Source organism: Balaenoptera borealis (genome assembly GCF_965194805.1).
Source record: "Balaenoptera borealis genome assembly, chromosome: X".
Taxonomy (NCBI): domain Eukaryota; kingdom Metazoa; phylum Chordata; class Mammalia; order Artiodactyla; family Balaenopteridae; genus Balaenoptera; species Balaenoptera borealis.
In genome coordinates, this window is record NC_138881.1 from 56,786,006 (window position 1) to 56,800,179 (window position 14,174).

At 51.4% G+C, this 14,174-nt stretch overlaps 1 protein-coding gene across 2 annotated transcripts in view; it reads left to right on the forward strand.

The window, feature by feature from the left end:
- Positions 1-14,174, forward strand: part of STARD8 (StAR related lipid transfer domain containing 8) — a 71,038-nt gene that overhangs the window by 24,395 nt on the left and 32,469 nt on the right. The window contains exon 1 of one of the 2 annotated variants that reach the window (XM_082376556.1): positions 7,354-7,460. The exons of the other annotated variant lie outside the window; for it this stretch is intronic. The gene's annotated coding sequence lies outside the window, so the exon portion shown is untranslated. Of the gene's footprint in view, positions 1-7,353; positions 7,461-14,174 lie in introns of those variants that run through there. 2 annotated transcript variants of the gene reach the window in all.

Consider the following 14,174-nt stretch of genomic DNA (forward strand, 5'->3'; position numbering starts at 1 on the left):
TGATCTTGGACAAGTTCCTTAACTTCTCTGTGCCTCAGTGTCCTATGTGTAAAATGAAGATATCAATTGTGCCTTCTTGAGAAGATTTAGAAGGAACAAATGAGTTGACCCTGGTACGGCCTTTAAGCGATGCCCAGCATACAGTGCTCAGTAAATGGTAGCTATTATTGTCATCATCATTACGTGCTGGGCACTGCTCTAAAGGTTGGACTTGTATTATGGCCTGTAATGATCACTCAGAAGGGAACTGAGGCCCAGGTGTAAGGACATGTCTAGTCCATTTGCTTTTTCTTAGACGCAGACTTTTTTTTCCCCCAAACCGAATCCTGTGTGGAAGCTCAATGTATAAAACAGATGAAAAGCAGCATGGCTCTGATTGAAGCAAGGTGGGGTAGGGATGGGAACCTGAGCCTCCAGGCTCAGCCTTCCCTCGTTCTTCCCTCCCCCAACATCCCCAAGGTAGGCCTTGAGGCTCCTCCCCAGCCACTGGGAGGCACAATTTGCAAGCCTGCTGACCTAGTCCATCTAACTTTTTAGGCTCAGATGAAGATATCATTAGACTTGAAAGGGCAAGTAACGTGCCCAAAGGTTATACAGCAAGTCAAAGGCAGAAGGGGGCATGGGTGGCACCACCAGGCATGGAGGACAATAACTTGGTCAAAGAGAACAGCCTCCTTGGTTAAACTAGAACATAGAACATCCAGGCTTGGGCGGAGAAGAGCCAGGAAAGGAGGGGTGAGCAGGAAGGGAGGGGACCCTGACCCAGAGGCCCTGCCCCTGGGCCCTGAGTGTGAAGAGCCCCTCTGGACCCTCCTATCAGGCTGGGGCCACCCCAGACTTCAAGACAACAAGACAGGGCTTCCCTGGTGGCGCAGTGGTTGAGAATCTGCCAGCCAATGCAGGGGACACGGGTTCGAGCCCTGGTCTGGGAAGATCCCACATGCCGCGGAGCAACTGGGTCCGTGAGCCACAACTACTGAGCCTGCGCGTCTGGAGCCTGTGCCCCGCAACGGGAGGGGCCGCGATAGTGAAAGGCCCGCTCACGGCGATGAAGAGTGGCCCCCGCACCGCGATGAAGAGTGGCCCCCGCTTGCCGCAACTAGAGAAAACCCTCGCACGAAACGAAGACCCAACGCAGCCAAAGATAAATAAATAAATAAAGTAGCTATTAATTAAAAAAAAAAAAAAGACAACAAGACAAGGCCCTGTCCTCATGGAGCCTCTCACTACACAGGGTTTGGGGTTCTGTTTTGACAAGGGACGTGGTCCCTGCCCCTGAGCTCTCCAGTCTGGGGGATGCAGCTGACGTGGGGCTAAATCCTGCCATTCAGGCCTTCTGATTGAACTCTTGGCGGGCGAGAGCATTTTCACAAGGCTCCTTCTCCTTCAGGGTTCCAGGACAGCAGGCTGGCTTCCAACGCATTGTTGTCAGGGAAGTACAGAGGGACAGCCCGGCTCACCATCCCTTTCACTGCTATGTGTGTGGACGCCCCCCCCCCTCTGTTCAAGACTCACCACTGTTTATCTAAGAACCTGCGCATGGCCAGCTTTTGTTTTCAGACTTTGGCATGGGTTACCTGAGGATACCACACAGAGGAGAAATGTTCCTCCTAGAGAACTGTGGGACTTCTCTGGAGTCCCTTCTGACCTGATAGTTTGAGCCAGTCAGACCCGTAAGACCTCTGGAAGATGACTGAATCTGCAGGGCAGGGCAAGGCAGGGGCAAATACTGAAGGGCAAAACCTGGGTGCAGGGCCCTGAGTTGCTTGCCCCTCCCTGCACAGGCCTCAGGATCTCCATCTGTATAATGAGGGGGTGGAGCAGATGCTCTCTGAGGGCCCATCAACTCCAGGCTGGGCTTCTGTGGAGGCCCCAGCCACTTGGGCACTCTGTCACACAGTGGCCTGGAATCCCAAAGGAACACACCAAGTGACAGATGCAGACAAAGCCTGTTCACTGCCATGGCTTGCCAGCCCTCGTGGCAAGTCACACAAGAGTGATGATGCAGGAGGCAGATGACTGACCCACCCCACCACCGCCGCCAAATTGCAAACTCCTTCTCTGACACAAAAGCTGCTTTTGTTCATGGCCAGGCCAGCTGCTCAAATGGACCGAGCCCTGGATCCCTGAGCCAGGCTGCAGAGTCCGTGTTCCTGTTGGGTGGTGCTGCACCTTGCCAGGTGATGGGGAGAGGAGGAAGGCTTTCTGCAAGTTCCATCAGGGTGAGGGGTGTGTGCTAAGGCCCAGGGGTGGGAGTAGGGGCAGCTGTGGGTGGGTGCTGTAACTACTTCCCAGATAAAGGCAAAAAGAATTAGTAGACATTAAATTGAGCAGCCTGCATGACACAAGGACAGGAAGGAAATAGCCAGGCAGGCGAAAGGCTAAGGGGTGAGTTTGCCACTGACAAGTGCATCTTATCAGTGATTTCTCATTTGGGTCACATGACAGTTTCGGGAAGTAGGTGCTACCGTCTCCCTTTAATAGTGAGGAAACTGAGGCCCAGAAAAGTGATATGATGTGTCTTCTAGTAAGTATTCTCTCTACATCTGGTCATTTTCCACTTAAAAAGTGCTCTCAGATCCATTATCTCGAGGTTTGTGGGGCAGAAAAAAAAATATTTCCATTTTCTAGGTGAAGAAACTGAGGTTCAATAACTTGCCAAAGGTTACACAGCTACTGAATGGTGGAACCAGGACTTGAGGCCAGAGTTGTGCCCAAACTGCCCTCTAGTTGTCCACAGAGTGCATTTGGCCAGCATGGGAAGGATAGAGCAAATTGGGTGAAGCATAATGTTGGAGACCCAAAGCAGCAAACCCCAACTCCCTGGGGTGACATTTAAACCCTTTGCTCTTTTCCATATGAACCTCTGAATTGCACAGAGTCATGGGGCCCTTGGGAGGGAAACAGAAGCCAGTGAGGTCAGTTCTCTGGAGCAGACCCCAGAGCTGCCAGCTTTCATGGCTTGCTAGATGTAGATGCCCCATCAGCCCAAATGGCTTTGTGGTCAGGGTGCCAGGTTTGAGTCAACCACACAAAGGGCACAAAAGGGTGGAAGGGCCTTCTCTCTCTTCCCCTCTCACCAAATGTGGTTGCATTTCATGCTTGGTCACCGAGCCATCTTGACGTTCCTCTACCCCAGTGATGTTGGGGAAAGAAGACCCCAAATCTTTCTGCCACCATTGAGTTTGGGCAAGGAGACCCCAAATCTTTCTGCCACCATTGAGTTTGGGCAAGGCTACTTCTGAGTCATTCATTCAGTCCTTGAACAAATATTCCCTAAGTGCCAACTCGGTGCCAAGCTCCTTCCTGATCAATGGATATGCCATAAATAATAAAACACAGTCCCTGGTCTCAGAGGATCCAAACTCTTATTGGACAGGAAGACATACAGATAACTCAACTCAATATAGAATTATTGCTGATGAAACTGAGCTGAAGGAGCAATTGGAAAGGGAATGGCTTATGCTATTCATAGGAGTGGCTACAAGGATCTGTGGGACTTTGCCAGGTGCAGGAGATAGGGCAAATACCTTAACCTCTTTGTACCTCAGTTTCCTCATCTGTAAAATGGGATAATAATAGTACTTACATGGTTTCTGTGATGAGTCCATGAGTTAAAATGTGCAAAGAGCTTAGAGTAGTGCCAGGTACATTGAAAGCACCACATAAGCGTTTGTGAAATGAGTCAAGGAAATAAGGATAAGCATTTTGTGTGTGTGTGTGAGAGAAGAGCACATGTAACACATTGGGAGGGTTAATGACGTTTAGTGTGTTCTGGGAAGGCCAGCTGCTTTGGCTGCGTGAGCTTGTGTGGAACTATGAATGTCAACCTTAGAAGTGTGAACTTGTCCCTGTAGATGACGGGCAGCCCTTTCTGAAGTTGGATCTTTGCTATGGAGGGTGGCAGAGGACTCCTGTGTGAAATGCTAGTGCTCTTTCACCAGCCCAACAGGTGCTGGGTCCAAGAGACTGCCACCAGCCAAGAAGCAGTCAGCTGCCACACATGAATGGAGAGCCAGCCCTTTGCACAACCCAGCTCCTGGCTTAGCATCGATCTAGGGAAGGCTGGGTTGGGGGGAGAGACCCTACATCTTTGCCCTCAAGGAGCTGCTCATCTCATTGGAATAAGGTCTGCTTCTGCTAAGAATCAACTGAATTTTCCTGGTTTGAAGTTGTAGAGATGTGTGGGTGAGAAGCTCTGTTGTGGCTGGAGAGGCAGTATGTATAGTGATTACTAGCCAAAGCTGACAGGCTTGTCTGGATTTAAAGCCCAGTGGTCACTTCCCAACTGTGCGGCCTCAGGCAAATTACTTAATATCTCTGTGCTGCAGTTTTCCCGCCAAAAATGAGGGCAACGATAATAACTTGACCTCCTCACAGAGTTGTCACGATGATTAAAGCACAATCGTACGTGGAAAGTGCTTAGAACTTTGACTCACATGACAAGTGCCTCATAAATGTTGTTAGCTATTCTCAGTGACTGAGGGCCTACCATGTGTCAGGTGTCTGGCACCCCTGGGGTCAAAGGCGGTGGCCTAGAGGCATATGGATGCACAGGACCAATGGAGCTCATCTCCCAGGAGTGTCAACTTTCCTTAAAGGCTTAAAGGAGGAAAACACCCATTTTTATATGAAAACAATATGGATGTACACTGGAGTTAACTGGAAAATTCAAGTAGATGTTTAAGAGCAGGGATTTTAAAGACATTCCCTGCTTGGAGACAAAGCTTCAGGTTACATCTTCAGCCCCCGGGGTTTCTACACATTCTTCCCCCTCAGCCTTAAGGGTCCTTGGGTACAAAAGTTCCAGCCACACAAACACATGTGAGCTCACGGGACCTTTATGATGCATCATTCTCTGGGGTAAGGATGATCACTGCATCATACGGGTGAAAACTGAGGTTCAGGGTTCAGATTCTACCATCGCCACTTATTAGCTGTGTGAACTTAGCAAGTTACATTATCTTTGTCGTCCCTCAGTTTCTTCATCTGTAAAATGGGGGTGATGATGATGATTATGATTACCTGCTTTATCTGGTTGTGGTAAGAATTAAATAGATTAGTATGCAAAAAGCACTTAGAACAATGGCAGGCATATAGTTAGTGCTCAATACACATTAGCTTTTATTAAATCCATTCTCACATTTCCTCCCACAACAACATTGTCAGGTGGATGTCATCCTGTCCATGTGATGAGGCGTGAAGTTGAAGCTGTAAGAGGTTAAGTCAGATGCCCCCTCCTCTTTATTAACAGAGGGCATTACTGCAGTGGGGAGGAGGTGGGAATAAATGACCTCTGGGGTCCTTCCCAGTTCCCAGGTCCTATGATTCAAGTTAAACTTTGGAGCCTTTTCATATTACTGTTCTGGCTGGAGCCCAAGAAGCGGAACTCAGGAAATAGGGGAGGGACTGGCCAGGGAGGAAGATGCCTTAGCAGGGTAGGAAACGGCTGCTGCCACCCTTCCTTCTAGGCTGCTGCTGCAAGGGGCTGTATCCTGCACTCCCGCCCCACCAGAGAGCAAAAGGGAAACTCCTGTGCTTGGAAGGAGCCGACCAGGGCCTCCGTTTCCTCAGAAGGGAACTTGCCCCTGTGGCAGGCGCTGTGTAGTGGCTGCTGGAAACTCAAAAGTCAAAGGCTTGGCAGCACTAAGCTGGGCACCGAGAGGGGCCTCCTGATGGCTGTTTATCCTGGCTGAGCTAATCCAGAATGGGGACTCCTGATAGGCCAGAGGGTGCTAGGAGAGAGGAATGGGGTCCCCACTGATTTGTGATCATATGAGAGAAAAACAAAAAGAACTCCATGAGGCAGAATGGCCTAGTGGAAGGAGTAGACAGGAGATCTGTCTCGATTCTGAAATGAATTCACTGTGGGACCTTGGGCAAGTTCTCTTCCCCATGTGAAGAATACATTCATTCAATAAATATTTTGTAAACACCTACTGTGTGCCAGCACTGCCTTGGGAAAGGGCAAATGACATGGAGATCATCAACGTGTTAATCTCGTATTCCCTTCCAGCTCTGCCACTGAGTCTGTAAAAAATGGGTGCAAATTTCAGACAAATAAGCACAAATCAATTCACAAACCTCTCTTCCTTTTCCCAGCCTGTCCCTCACAAATGGATTTGCTCAGCCCTTGTCTTGTGGCACAAGGGAAGGAGACAGTAGAGGGAGGGGCTGTGAACTTCACCTGTGTATCCCCTTATCCTTATTCTCATGTGTCATGGGATTATTATCTTCATGTTGCAGATGAGGAAATTGAGGCTCAGAGAGGAAAATGGCCCAGGTTATTCTGCCACTGTTAGACTCTCCACTCCCTTACTAGCCACCACCACAAGTGGAATGGAAATGGCCAGGTCTGAGAGCTGGCATCTTACTGCCTTCCCTCCATTGTCAGCAAAGCGGGATAGGACTCCCCACCATTCCCAAGTTAGGTAATGTAAGTTTGCTTGCATAGATGGAGGTTAGGGGTAAGGGAATGGGTTATGCAATATAGGATCCTGGGTCCAGGCTTTTTTTGGTGGTGGATGCCCAGTGCTGATCTCTTTGAGAATAAAAGCAAACCTTTCTTTATGGAGACTGTACTCTGTGCCAGGTACCATGATCAGTCCCTTTACATCCTCATAACTGTCCTGCGACAGAGAGATAATTGTCCCCTGCTTAGATGATGGCCAAGTCATTTGTATTCCTGGGCCTCAGTTTTGGGTTTGTAACACAAGAACGTCTTTAAGGAATGCTTCTGCTCATAAGGTCCAGGATATTCTTGGCACTAGAAGGGTTTCAAGGGGTCCTTGTTGGAACCCAGGGTCCGTTGCTCTTGTCAGACAGACAAAAAACGGGGTTGGGGGGTAATGAGAACTATGGGGGTGGAGGAGGCCCAGGAGTGAGTCAGTCGGCCAAGATGGCAGGAGCCATTGTTTCCTTCTCCATCTGGATGTTGCACAAGGTCTTCCGTCATGTCACGTGGTTGGTGAGATGTCGAGTAGACAGGAGGTGGAGGGGCTGACCTGGTGACTAAAAAGACCCTCGCTATCTCGAACTGGGGTGGGAGAAGTGGTGTGGCTTGTGAGACACCTCTCAGATAGGCGGCCCGGGTGCAGAAGGCCGGAGGGGCACTCCAACCCCAGAGAGGAGGCCCGATGGCGATGGGGAGGCAGAGCAGTGGAGCTAAATGACTTGAGGCTGGTGTAGGACAGAGAAGGGGGAGTTTCTGCTCAAGGTGGGGGCGTGGAACTTTCTAGTCGCCCCTGGGGGGGCGGGGCTAGGTCGGCCCCTCCCTCCCTTCCTCGGCGCTGCCCGGCCGCGGGCTCAGTCCTGGGGCCTCCACCCGAGGCGCCGGAGCCGCCGCGGACTCATGGCCCAGGCGCAGGGCTGGGGACAGGCCTTGCGGCTCCCGAAGCTCCGGACGTGGACGCCGCGGGGTGTGAAGGACACCCGCTGGGACCCGCCGAGCTGGAAACCAGGTGATCAGAGCCGGGCGGACCCTGCGGGAGGTCGGGACTCGGCTGCACTGAGCCCGGAGTCCCCGTGCTGCCACCCGCCGGCTCCGCACTCCCGGCCCCCTCGCCGCCTCGTCTGTTGTTCCAGTCCCGTTTTCATGGATTTCATCTGTCCGTTTGTCTAAACCCCGCCCCTGGCTGGCAGCCCCCTTTTTCAGACGTTCCACCCCCGCAGCCTGCTTGCTTCTAATTCTTAGCCAGCTCTCTCAGTCCCTGGGTGCAGCATCCTTTGATCCCTATGGTCTGACTGGCTTCGTCCCTACCCACCTCTCTCCCTGTGTGGGCATCCTCCTCTCAGAAAGAACAAAAACAGGCTGCTATGGTTATTAACACATAGTAGGCAGTTTTAATAAACAGTATGTTCCTGGCCCCTTATTCCTCCAGCACTTTCTTTGTCGCTGCCTCTGGTGTGGCGCTTGCACCCTCCTCTATGTTTTCCTGTTCCACTATATGTCTGACCCTCGGTCTGTATTTTTACCTCTTCGTTCGAATATCTGTCCATCCTTCTATCCCACGTTTTGTCTCCATGTCTTACTACCTAGCCGGTAGCTCCCTACACTCCCCGTCACCCCAAGGGCCCCTTCCTGCCCCACTTTGTCCCCTAGTTGCGCGACCCAGCCCAGCCACCCTGGCAGCACATTTTTAGTCAGCTGGTAAAGCCTGAAAGCGCCGTCCCAGGGCCTGTTAACACTCCAACAGGCCTCCAAGAGTGCCTGGCACTTCGTCTTTTTTAAAATGGAAAAAATATATGTTTCTTTGAGCGCGGAAAAAAACCTTCCAGGCTCTGCCTGTTCCTTTTCCCTGGTAATTTCCCCCTTGCTCCCACTCAAAAGGCATATAGGGAATAGCAAACCAGGTTTGGATTTGTCATGGAACTTGAATGCATTGAAGGATGGGGGCTATGGAGATCCTCAGATCAGACCCTCTGATTGTATATATGTGGACACTGAAGCCCAGCGAGGGCAAGACTCTCAGTCCAGTCACACAGCATCTCTGTGGTAGAAGCAGGGTAGAAGCCAGAGTTGCAGTGTCCTGGCCCCTGATCCAGGAGCCTTGGTGAGAGTGGGACCCAGAAGCCGCTTTCCTGGTGTTTCTTGGGGATCAGTTGATCCAGAGACATCAGATATGCAACCTGGGCGCCTTGCTGTCCTCTCCTGTCTCCTTGTCCTCTGGGACCTAACCTGGCTGCCCACCTGCCTAGGTTGGGCATTCTCCATCTGGGGCTGCTATTGCCTCCCGCACTGGCATGGGAGTTCCAGGAAGGTAGGGACCCTTGTTGGGCCTATCTACCCTGTTCCCCACGCAAGTCCCTGTCAGTGCCTGGATGTCCATGTTGACTGACAGGTTGATGTGTATGCGTAGGGGAGCCCTGGTGCTGGCTCAGGGTCAGATCAGAACTTTTATTTGTGTGTGTGTGTGTGTGTGTGTGTGTAGGGATATTGAGGAGGGGGAGAGCTGTGCTTGCCGAAGGGCCCACTGAGATGAGATAGGGACTCCAAGGCCAAGGAGAACCCACACCCTTTGCTGAGTGGCCCTGGAGCCACATCACACATCCCATGCCCTCTCTGATGTCATCCTGGGGCCTCTAAGGGCTATCCTTCAGGGGAAGGAGGCAGGGTGGTTGGGTGGCCAGGGGACAGGCACTGTCTGTCTGAATTGAGATTGCCAAGCCCCAGAGACCCACAATCACAGGGTTGGTCTGGGCCAGGCTGTGGGCAGGACCTGTAAAAGCTACTCTCCGCCCCCATCCTCCCCCTCACCCCAGCAGCCCTCCAACTTTGCGGGCTGCAGCATGAGGTCAGGCTGTGGTGGGCTGGTGGTGGAGCCTGTGGGTGGGAAGGAAGAGCCCCCTCTCTCCTCCTCCTTCATCTCCTCCTCACCCTCCCAGAGTTTGTCTTGGGAGCTGCTTCCTGGGAGGGACATGTGGAAGGGTCCCAGGCAAGGGGGCAGGATCCTGAGCTCTGTTCAGGGGCTCTGGGTGTCTACTGCTGCAGGGTGAGCTGAGGACAGAACTGGAGGCAGAGGACGGGTCTCCAGCCATCTGGACCAGCTTGGCCTCAGCCCCCTCGCTTTCTCTGCATTTCACCTCAGCCCTACCCCTTCCTTTATTGCACTTTCTTCTGCTCTTTCTCACCTGGCTGCCTGCTAACCCCCATCCTCAGAGGACCCTCACAGCCCACCACCCCTTCCTTTGCAGAAGCCCCATGCATGTAGGGTTTCTGGGAGCCCCACCCCTTGGGGACACACAGAGAAGCTCACAGGAGCAGAGAATAATCTGGAAAGAAGGGGCCATAGAAACCAGGACCCAGCCCTGTTTTTCCAGATGAGGAAACTGAGCCTAGACAGGAAGGAGCAAGTTGAGGGCTGAAACTAGATCAGGCAGAGGGAGCTGTTGGGGAGGTTAGAGGGACTTTCCTCTGACCTCAGCTGCTTGTATGTGTGCATGGGGAGGGTGCGGGGCAAGGTGAGGGGCTCGAGCTGGAAGTGGGCTTGCCTTTGCTCATTTCCCTTCAGCACACTGTGACCTTCCTCTGAAGGACAGGAATGGCGTGGGGTGTGGGGGCTGGGGGTGGACATCCTGCTCCGGGTGTCCGTGCCCAGTGTGACCCCACCTATTTCGTTTGGCCCAAGGCAGGCCGACTTCCCCCAGGGAACGGGGTGGGGGGTGGGGAGAGTGCTGTGGGGTGGTGCACCATCTGCTTGCAGCAGAAAACCTCTAGCTCCTTTGAGATAGGCCAGTAAAGCCAGGCAGGGGTCCTATCCTGGGTGTGAAAGGGGCCCATCGCTGGGTCTGTTGTGTGGATGCTGCAGGATGCCATCAAGCTGACACTATATCTGGTGTTTGTTAGGAACAGGGAGACAGGCTCTTGGATGTCTGAGGAAGAGCCGGGGACAGGGACTGAGTAGGCCTGGATTTTCTGCCTCCAGCTGCCTAGTCCAAATGTCTGGAGGCAGTCATGAGCTGCCCCAACACTCTCCTCTTGATGGCTGCAGAAGGCAGGCGAGAGGGAATGAGTGCCTCTGTGTCCTAGCTCAAGGAGGGAGAGCCCAGAAAGGGCAAAAGTGACCCTTGAAACTCCCCTGGCCTGTGCCTGGCTTGGCCAGTGCTCCAGTTCCCCTCACAGCCAGTCCAGGGCTCCCAGCCCAGCACAGAGCTCCCCGCTGCAGAGTGCTCTGGGGTGTGGGGTGAGCACAGCCACGGCAGTCCCCTGGGTTGTGAGCTGACAGGGGGTCTTTGTGCTCCTCCCAGGGCATAGCTCTCTGTCCCCCACCCCCCACTTGGCAGTGCTCAGTGAGGTGTCTGTGTGCCCCTCACCTTTGCAAGCCCCTCCCACCACTACATTTTCCCCTCCCCACATCTGGCCCTACTCCAGCTGCCCCCTTAGTGCACACCCCCCTGACGTGGCCACAGCTCCTCAGGAATTTATTTTTTTTTACAACCTGTCACAATCCCACGTTGTGGCAGCCTGATCAATAGCCCCTTTTCATGAGGCTGGGTGGGGGCCCTAAACCACCAGGGAGCGGTCCTTTACCCTCCCAGGCCTGATGGGTGGGCTTTCCATGAGGCCTGCAGGAATATGTGTGCAAGTGTGAGTGCGTGTGTCAGGGCACCCATGGTTTTGTGCTGGGCAGGGCTGGTCTGAGTGTAATTGATTTTCCCCTCGCAGCTCCTACTCCTCTTTTTTTCTTCCCAACTGAGTTCCCTGGAATTATTTGCTGCTGCTCCTTTAGCTGCGTGGAAAAGAGTAGTGGAAGAGTCTGTTGGGTTCCTACCTGATGTTACCCTGGGCCATTCTGGAGTGGGGCTATGGGTCTACCTGCAACAGCCTGAGGAATCCCCATCCTGGGCAGGGAGGGGTGTAGGGACTGTTGTAAGTCCTCAGATGGGTGCTTATTGGGACGCAAGTGTCTCAGAGTGAGGCTCAGGGTAAGGGCATACAGAGTTTCTCTGTGCCACTGCCTAGAAGGAAAGAGCTGATTGGCCCTGGCAAAAAGCTTAGCTCTGCAACACCTTCAGTGCCATCCTGTCACCTGTCACCCTTTACAGTACAGCCTCACATCCATTGTCTCAACTTTGCCCACTAGGGATTGTACTCTCCCCTCATTTTACAGATGAAGAAACTGATGGTTGGAGTGGCACAATGACTTTCCCTGGGTGACACAGCCAGAAAGCTGTAGAACTGGGACTAGCACCCAACTCTCCTACTTCCTGATCCAGGGCTCACTCTACCATTGCTCAGTGCCTCTGTCACCATATCTAACACTTAGAAGCACTGTCTAGGTGCCAGCCACTGTTCTAAGTGTCACTTAGTCCAGTGGATCTGCTTAGCAGCAGAATAAGGTCAGGACTATGATTATCGTCCATACTTTACAGATGAGGAGACTGAGGCACAGAAAGTTGGAAAGTAATTTGCCCAAGGTCACACAGCTAGTAAGTAGCAGAGTTGCACTTTGTACCCAGGTTGTCTGGCTCCAGAATCCATTGTACTGCCTTTTGTATGACACAGTTGGGCTGTGGTAGTGGTAGAATGAGGGAAGCCCCGTGCCTCAGGCATAGAAACACACACATTCACCCTGAGGCTTTTTCACCTGCCCTCAGCCTACCCCCATGAAGACTCTACATTTCTCTGCCTGATGGTTGAGCTGACATCCAGGGCAGCAGCAGCACTATAGGACACACAGGAAATAGGGGGGTTTATGGAAAAAGGGATGGCAAAGACCTGGAGGCTCCAGTTATCTCTAGAGTCATTCAAGATGCAGCCCAGAAAGGAACCTGTGAAAAGGTACTATGTTCTCATCTTCCAGGCACCATTACCGAATATCTGTTCTATGCAAGACTCTGGCTTAGGTTGGGGGTGGGGGGCTTGGGGAACAAGGGCTGCTGGTGGTTGAAGGAGATGAACTATCTTTGTTTTTCTGATGAGGCTGAGCTCTCCTTGCTTTTCTGAAGCTCATGGGATACGGGAAAGATCAAAAAACACCCAGAGAAATAGCCTAGACATTGCTTGGGCCATTTCAGAATGTCACAATGTGCATGGCAAATATTAGGATTGTAGCTTTCGCTGACTATTGTGTTCACTCATTACCAGATGTTTTTATTGAGTGCCTAGTCTATGCCAGGCACTGTGAAGCTCTTGTTCTCATTATTTATAGCAATTGCTCCTTTTGTAGTTTTTGTACTCTTTGTAGTTTTTGTACTTCCTGTAGTTTTCCCTTTTGCAGTTTTCAGGTTTGATTGCCTTTTTTTTTTTTTTTTTAAAGAATTGCGTATCTCAGAACCCATCATATCTGATTCAGTTAAATGTATATACCAAAAGGTAAATTGGGTTTTTTGCTCATCATTTGTTTGATCCTATTTATTCATGGTTGTCCCTTGAGTATCTTTTAACATTCATTCACCCATTAGCAAACATTATTGAGAAGCTACTGTAGGCACTGTGCTTGGTGTCATGCGTGGATGGAATCCGCTCTGACATGGTTTCCTGCCCTTAGGGAAGCTCTAGGATCATTGCAGGACCCACACTCTTATATTCTTCTAGCCTTTTCCAGAAGCAAGATAAGTTTGGCTCCAACTCAGAGCCTTAGGGATACTTACAAATATAGCTACCCAGTCTCAGGAAGGTCATCTTGAGTGACCCATCATAAAGGTTTCTTCCCACCCATCATAAAGGTTTCTGACTCTGGGTAGGATTTTGTTTCCAGGAGTGAGTTCTGGCATACAGGCCTCATCCACATCCAAGACCCAAGGGGACATGGCTCATCTTGAGCAAAGTGCCAGCTGTGTGCGGTTATGCCATTGAGAGGAAAAGAGGAGTACACACTGGAGGTAGCCTTGCTTCACCATTTCTCCTCTGATTCTCATCAGGGCTGGCAGGGAAGGAAGGTGGAAGAATTCCAATTTGGCCTAGTGTACTGAAGGCCAGGCAAGAGGGGTCACCTGGGGCTAGGTCTGGCTCTGCCATTGCCTCGGACGACCTTAAGAAAGTTGCAGTCCTAAGAAACATTAATTTTTGCTCTCCTCAGTGTTGGGTACTCTAGGCAACAAGTTGGATGCAGTCCCTGCTTTCTAGGAATCTCAGCTTCATTTCTCCCATCTGTTAGGTATGAAATCTCCCATCTATTAGAAAACCGGTGTGCAGGTATTGTTACTGCCATGGATTTGCTGGGAAAACTTGAGTGAGTCATCTCTTCTTAGTTTCTGCATTTGTAAATGTGGAGGATGGTGATTGAGTGGCATGGGGTCTTGGATATTTCCATCCCTGGCTAATAGGAGTCCCCAAGTCAACAATGAAATCAAAGTGTGAACTTGTGTTGGACCCTTGTGAGGAAAGGCAAGAGAGAAATCAAATCTTAACACTCGGTTTCTTACTGAATTTAAACAGGCTTTCTGGTGGTACTTGCTGTCACAACTCTTGGGAGCCCTCTACTACTATGATTAATGCAAATGCCCCAAGTTTTCCGTGCATTTCTCCGCAGAGGTAGAGTTTGGACACGGGGCAGAGAGTGGGGGAGTTGCAGAATGCTGAGGCCTGAACAAGGTGGGAATGGCAACTTCCTTCTCAAATGTCTAATGTTCTCTTGGTTGCCCCAACTAATCGGAGATCTCACCAAAGTTGTGTCTTCTGAACTCCCTGTAAATTATCCTCAGCAAGCCACTGAACCTTCCCGTGCACATGG